Below are 7,786 nucleotides of genomic sequence, written 5' to 3'. Positions count from 1 at the left end.
CTGCCCGTAGGTAGCCCCCTTTCCAACTCCTTGGCCGAAGTTGAGTCTAGTCACTGAAAAACTTTTACTAACATTGGTTGTGTGTCTTATGGGTCCACGTCGCCATATGGGTGGTATTAGGATCTTTTATTCCTCGTCTATACTCTGGGACTCTGATCTCTCTTCTATTCGGGTTAAAATGGTTTTACTAACTCTAACATTAGGATCCCATGCCCACATTCACCCCAGAGCTGGATAAGCCATAGAAATTTCGTAGATTAGTATTCTGAATGGTACACACACTGTCGTGTTGACTACTAAGTGGTATCCATCGTACCTCTTTCCTTATGCATGTTTCATCATGAATGATCCTTGTCTTGCAAATGCTCAATGCTAAACTACTCCCTGTTACATGTTAGTAGGATGGTTAGACCCGCTGGTCGTGGCCGTGGTGCCAACGATCCACCACTACCCAAATTCTTTGCTGGAATGATACAACAATTTGAGCTGAACCGCCAGTTCATGGAAGGAATGATGGCTCAGTTTCCTCATCCGAACATGAATCAGCAGCCAACCCCAGTAACTCTGCAGGACTTCATGCGTCTCAACCCAACTATTCACCACAGCTCAACTCAACCCCTTGATGCTGATGACTGGCTCCGCGACATCACATATGAAATGGAGTCTGCTAGTGTGGCCCCTGCTAGCTATGTCACCTTTGCATCTTTATTTCTCAAGGGTCCCACTGCTCAATGGTGGGACAGCCACATGCGTACCCTGCCTACTGGAACGGTCATCACTTGGCCAGATTTCCAAGCTGCCTTTCGTGCCCGCTTCATTCCTCAGGGAATCATGGACAGGAAGAAGCGAGATTTCCGCAACCTCACCCAAGGCAAGAATACTGTAGATGCTTATCAGCGGGAATTTCTGGACTTGTCTCGATATGCTAAAGAAGACATTGCAACTGATACTCGTAGGCAAGAAAAGTTCCGTGATGGACTTCACCCTGATATTAAGCTAGCACTGCTCGCTCATGACTTTGTCGACTTCGCCACATTGGTGAACAAGGCTATTCAGGTTGAGACTGGTCTTCAGGAACACCAGGGATCCCTCAGGCGCAGCCGTAACGCTGGCTCATCTTCGGGCCCGTCAGTGCAGAAGCGACGGATATGGATTCCCCACAACATGTATCGTCCAGCTGCACCTGCACCAAGACAGACCTATGCCGCACCTCGTCTGCCTCCTCCATCACAGAGGCAGTCCCTTCGGGTTGTACCCCCCAAGCTTCTGCTCCTAATCCCAATGATGGTCTGTGCTTCAAGTGTGGCCTTCCAGGTCACCGTTCCAGGAAATGCCCTCAAAATCAGAATCAGCTGGCTCTGCCTTCAACTGTCCGTAACAATCAGCCCCATAACAACAATGCCAGACCTTATGGTCGTGGTCAGGCTAATCATATTGATCTGAATGAAGCTCAAGGCCAGCCTGCCACGGTGATGGGTACTCTTCTTGTTAATTCAGTACCAGCATCTGTTTTGTTCGATTCAGGAGCATCGCACTCCTTCATATCAGAAGAGTTTGCATTCATTCATGACATTAAATACGAAGAGATGCACACTCCACTAGTGGTAAAAAACCCTGCGGGCCAATGCCAAACCTCCATGGTTAGCTACAACGTTTCAGTTGAAATCGAAGTGTTGGAATTTTTTGCATCCCCCATTATTCTGAAGTCTTCCAATATTGACCTCATTCTGAGAATGGATTGGTTGAAAGAACATATGGCTTCTATCGTTTGTGCCACTAAAACCGTCCACCTTCTGCACCCTTCAGATGAGATAGTAAGCTACCATGCTCAGATTGTTCAAAACGCTGAAGCACGACTTTATGATTTGAATGCGTTGAATGCAGCACCTCTTGAGGGAATTGAAAGGATTCCAGTTGTTCGCGACTTCCTAGATGTCTTTCCAGAAGAACTTCTAGGAATACCTCCTGCCCGGGCTGTCGAGTTTGTCATCGATTTGAAACCAGGCACTGTTCCTATTGCCAAACGATCCTACAAGATGCCGCCTCATGAACTCCTTGAACTTAAGGAGGAAATCGACAAATCTCTTCGCAGTGGTTTCATTCGTCCAAGTTCCTCAGCTTGGGGAGCACCTTCTCTCTTTGTAAAGAAGAAGGATGGAACGAATCGTTTGGTCCAAGACTACCGTCCTATCAACCAAGCTACAATTCAGAACAAATATCCCCTTCCTCGGATCAATGATCTGTATGATCAACTGGTCGGTTCATCGATATTCTCTAAACTCGACTTGAGGTTGGGTTACCACCAGATCCGTGTTCGGGAAGAGGATTTTCCAAAGACCGCATTCGTCACTCGTTATGGTTCTTGCGAGTACACCGTCATGTCTTTTGGCTTATCCAATGCTCCAACCACATTCTCTCATCTGATGAACTACATATTCATGGATTACCTCGACAAGTTCGTCATATTCTATCTGGATGATATTCTGGTATATTTGAAGATCAAAGAAGAACATGCTGAACATCTTCGACTTGTTCTAGAGAAGCTTCGAGAACATCAACTTTATGCCAAGTATTCCAAGTGCGAATTTTGGTTACCCGAAGTCACCTAACTTGGTCATGTCATCTCCAAGGATGGTATTGCCGTCAACCCAGAGCGTGTTCAGGCTATTCTTGATTGGACCCCTCCGAAGACTGTCAAGCAAGTCAGAAGCTTTCTCGGACTTGCCAGCTATTGTCGCCGCTTTGTCGAGAGCTTCTCCAAGATTGCAAAGCCACTGACCAATCTGCTCCACAAAGGCGTTAAGTTTGACTGGACAGATAAATGTCAGGAAAGTTTCCAGGCACTCAAAGACAAGCTGACATCTGCCCCAGTGCTTGCTCCTCCTGATTCTCGCAAGGATTTCGTCATCTATTGCGACGCTTCACGCCAAGGATTAGGATGTGTCCTAATGCAAGAGCGCAAAGTGATTGCTTATGCCTCTCGTCAAGTGCGTTCTCATGAAGAGAACTACCCAGTTCATTTTTTTTCGAACCGGGCATTTACCCCTTTCCATTACTAAGAACGGAAATACAAACTAGTTCAAGATAACAGGAGGAGGGAAAGAGGGTAGAGCGGGTTCAAGCATTACCAGGAAACCCACCACATCCGCCCGCCATCGAAATGGATGTCATGGGGCGAAAACCTGGTAACACCAATATCAAGTCTATTACAGCCAACCAAAAGAATGACTAGACAGACGCAAACATCAGACCGCCCGAATTGGCAGAACTAGGCAAAAGTATCAGACGACAAAGGACAAAGAAGATCTCCTCCAGCTCCCGCCACGCACGAGGCCACAACTTGGACTTCATGTCTGGATCGTTTGCTTGACGGAGTCGCACAGTTTCATCAGCTGCAGCGTGCCGTTCTTGATCATCTCTGCACCTGCGCGAAGTTCTCCAGCCGCCTCTCCTTTCTGTAAACCTGTCCAGTACAAAAGAAATGAACAGAGGGAGAAAACAATCTCAAAAGGAGTCTTAATCTGTTTTTTCTCAAAGGTAGCACGATTGCGCGCCAGCCAGATGGCCCAACAAGTAGCACTAAACCCACAATAAGAAGGTATCTTTGCCAGGGAGAAATTTATTGCACCAGGCGAAATACTACCAATAGTTGTTAGGGCACATGTCAGTGCCTAGCACCACCCCAATAGATCTCCAAACCACCCTAGCAATGGGGCAAGTGAAGAAAAGGTGGTTAGAAGTTTCTACCTCCCTGCAGAAGGAACAACAAGGATTCCCTGGCCACTTTCTCTCCCTCATCACTTGTCTCATGAGCACTGTGTCTTGGGATAACTGCCATAAAAAGATTTTGATTTTAAGAGGAAGTTTTGCTTTCCATATCCACTTATAGTTACACCCAACGAGGGGTTTTTCCAACATGTTATACACAGATTTCGTGGAAAACTTGCCATTCTGATTAAGCCCCCAGGAGATTTTGTCACCATCGCCGCTCTTAGCAAGAGGGATGTTATTGATGATAGATTGCAATGCTTCCCACTGCTTAAGCATATCAGGGGTAAGCGTGCATCTAAAGAAAGAGCTGGCATTGTTGCCGGCCAACTTGTTCACATTACAATCTGGAAAACCACAGATATCAAACAACTGAGGGAATTGATCCTGAAGAGAAGGAGACCCATTAATCGAGTCTTTCCACAGCCTAGTGATGTCTCCTTTTTTGTTTCTATTTTTCTGCCCAACATATATACATTTTTTACTTTTAGCAAAGATTTCCAGCAAGGTGAGTCAGAAAATCTGGCAGTAACATCCGTAACAGTTTTGTTGCGAAGGTATCTGGCCCGGACAATATCCTGCCAGAGTCCTTTTTGCGTTTCAAGTTTCCACCACCATTTAACCATTAAGCTAATGTTTTGTTTACGCGGATCTTTGATACCCAGACCTCCCTTATCCTTGGATCTGCAAATTCTACTCCATCTCATAAGGTGGTATCTCCTTTTATTATTACACCCTTGCCAGAAGAATCTCCTTCTGTGTTTATCCAGTTTCTCAATAAAAGTTTTATTCATAAGCCACATCGACATATGATACAGAGAGATTTGTGTAACCACGGAATCTAGCAGGGTATGTCTCCCACCCATCGAAGCCGCATTACCTATCCAGGTCTCGAATCTCTTCAGGTATTTACTCACAATGAACTCCCAATCAGAGTTTTTCAGGTTTGCATAACTCACAGGCATGCCCAAGTATTTAATGGGAAAGCTGCCTATCTCACAGTTAAACAACTCCGCATACTTTTCACATTATTTTCATCCCCCCACGGTGAGGATTTCACTTTTCTGGAAGTTCACTTTTAACCCACACATCATTTCAAACAGATATAGCAGCAACTTCAGGTTAACTGCCTTATCGATATCATCCTCCAAGCAAATGATGGCGTCATCTGCGTACTGCAGAACAGACACCCCTTCAGGAATAAGGTCAGATGCCAGGCATGTGATCAACTTATTTTTTTGGGCATTTTTAATCATTTTGGTGAGGCATTCCACAGCCAAATTGAACAGAAAAGGAGAGTGGGGGTCGCCTTGGTGGACCCCCTTAGCACTTTGAAAGTACGGCCCCGTACAATTATTCAACTTGATGCTAATTGTCCCCTCGTATAGAATTTGCTTAATCCATCCACACCAGGTTTCATTAAAACCACGCATTTTATGACATTCAAGAAGGAAGTCCCAGTTTACTTTGTCATAGGCTTTTTCGAAGTCAAGTTTAAGAACTACCCAGTTCATGACCTTGAGCTTGCTGCGGTTATCTATGCACTGAAGCTATGGCGACAGTACCTTCTCGGTAATCATTGCGAAATCTTCACTGATCATTAGAGTCTGAAGTATTTGTTTACTCAGGCAGATCTGAACCTCCGTCAGCAGCGATGGATGGAAGCTATTGCTGACTACAACCGTGGTATATCTTATACACCTAGCAAGGCTAATGTAATGGTCGATGTCCTGAGCCGTAAGTCTTATTGCAACAATCACATGGTCTTCAAAGCTCAACCCCGCCTTTATGAAGAGCTATGCAAGCTGAACCTTCAACTAGTTCCACAGGGTTCTCTGGATAACCTTGTCTTGGAACCAACTCTTCTAAAAGCAATCAAGTCTGCTCAAGCCAAAGATGCTCATGTTGATTTGATGACAAAGGATCTTGCCTTAGAGAAATCCAGAGATTTCTCACTTGGTGAAGATGGAACCTTATACTTCAGAGATCGCATTGTCGTACCCGGTTCGAGCTTATGACAGAGAAGGTGATGAAAGAAGCGCATGATACCCCTCTCTCTATTCATCCGGGAAGTACCAAGATGTATCTAGACATCCATCAGAAGTACTGGTGGTCTAATATGAAGCAAGACATTGCTCGATATATTGAAGAATGTGACGTTTGTCGTCGCGTCAAAGCAGAACATCAGAAACCGGCTGGACTTCTGCAACCTCTCCCTATTCCTGAATGGAAATGGGATAAGATTCAGATGGACTTCGTCACTGGCCTTCCAAAGTCTCAGAAAGGTAACGATGCTATCTTTGTCGTCATCGACCAATTCTCGAAGGTTGCTCACTTTTTGCCAGTCAAGGAGACTATCACTGCTAGTCAATTAGCAAACTTGTATATCTCCCGAATTGTGTCACTCCACGGCATTCCGAAGGAGATCAGTTCAGACCGCGACAGTATTTTCACTTCTAAGTTCTGGGATAGTTTCCAAGAGGCAATGGGAACTCATATTACCTGGAGCACTGCTTATAATCCCCAATCCCAAGGCCAAGTCGAGCGAGTCAATCAAACTCTTGAAGACATGCTTCGAGCTTGTGTTATTTATTTTGGCAAGAAGTGGGAAGAATCTCTCCCTTATGCGGAGTTCTCTTATAACAACAGCTATCAAGCCAGCTTGAAGATGGCACCCTTTGAAGTGCTTTATGGACATAAGTGCCGAACCCCTCTGAATTGGTCAGAAACTGGGGAATGGCCGCTCATTGGTCCAGACATTATAAAAACAAGCTGAAGAGCAGGTTCGCATTGTCCGGGATAATCTCAAGGCGGCCTAGTCCCGCCAGAAGAGCAACTATGATCAGAAACACTGGGGTTCAACTTATCAACCTGGTGAACAAGCTTATCTGCGTGTCACCCCTTTGAGAGGCACTCATCGGTTCGGAGTCAAGGGTAAGCTTGCTCCGCGCTACATTGGTTCCTTCCACATCCTCGCCCGTCGTGGACTGGTGGCTTATCAACTGGAGTTTCCACCTCAGTTCTCTCACGTCCATGATGTCTTCCACGTGTCGCAACTCTGTCGATGCTTCAAGGATCCGGAATGTGAAGTGGATCCGGAACTGATTGAAGTGCAATATGATCTCACATACAAAGAGCATCCGATCTGCATTCTTGAAGAAGCGGAACGTCGAACACGCCAGAAGGTTACCAAGTTCCTCAAGGTGCAATGGTCAAATCATTCTAAAGATGAAGCCACTTGGGAACGCAAGGATAACCTCCGTGCTGAGTACCCCAACCTATTCCCTTCTACCTCTTAATTCTCGGGACGAGAATTTCTTTTAGAGGAGGAGAGTTGTAACACCCCGGTGTAATGATGCTACAGTAACCCTTGGGGTTAAGCTAATCATTTTGCTAAACAAGTGTTTGGTCATCATTGTCTTCTATCTCTTTCATTATTTCAGTTGAATTCAAATTCAAATTCTAAGTGAATTTCAAAATTGCTTAAACATGAAAACTAAAATGTTCGTCATGTGTAAAATATTCTCCTGGTAATATTGGTGGTGAACCAACATTTTCACAAAGTGTTTAAGTGCACTAAATTAGCTAACACAGTGCCTATAACATTTGTTTAAATGCTTTTTAATTTGCAAAAATGCTAACCTATTTTATTTAAGTGCTAAACTAATTGTGGCAGTAGCCTAAAACATGATGATATTTTACGTGTAAGTTTTATAATTTATAAAACTGTTTTGGTTCTGAAAAGTTTGGAAAACAGAAAGTTCAAATGGAAAAGAAAACGGTTAGAGAAAACAAGAGAGAGAGAGAGAGAGGCAGCAACCCCCTGGACCTAACCCACCTGGGCCGGCCCACCATTGCCCACCCGAGCCAGCCCAGTTCCCCCGTGCCCGTCCCCTTCCCTGTCCCCCCGACCGGGGTCAGAACAGGGGCGTAGCCCCGTCGAACCCACTCGCCATCGTCGACGAGAGAGGGATAAGACCCCCCCGATGCCTCGGGCTCCCTCCCCACTCGCCCACTT

Source organism: Triticum aestivum, chromosome 3A, assembly GCF_018294505.1.
Source record: "Triticum aestivum cultivar Chinese Spring chromosome 3A, IWGSC CS RefSeq v2.1, whole genome shotgun sequence".
Lineage (NCBI taxonomy): Eukaryota > Viridiplantae > Streptophyta > Magnoliopsida > Poales > Poaceae > Triticum > Triticum aestivum.
This window is presented reverse-complemented; position numbering follows the sequence as displayed.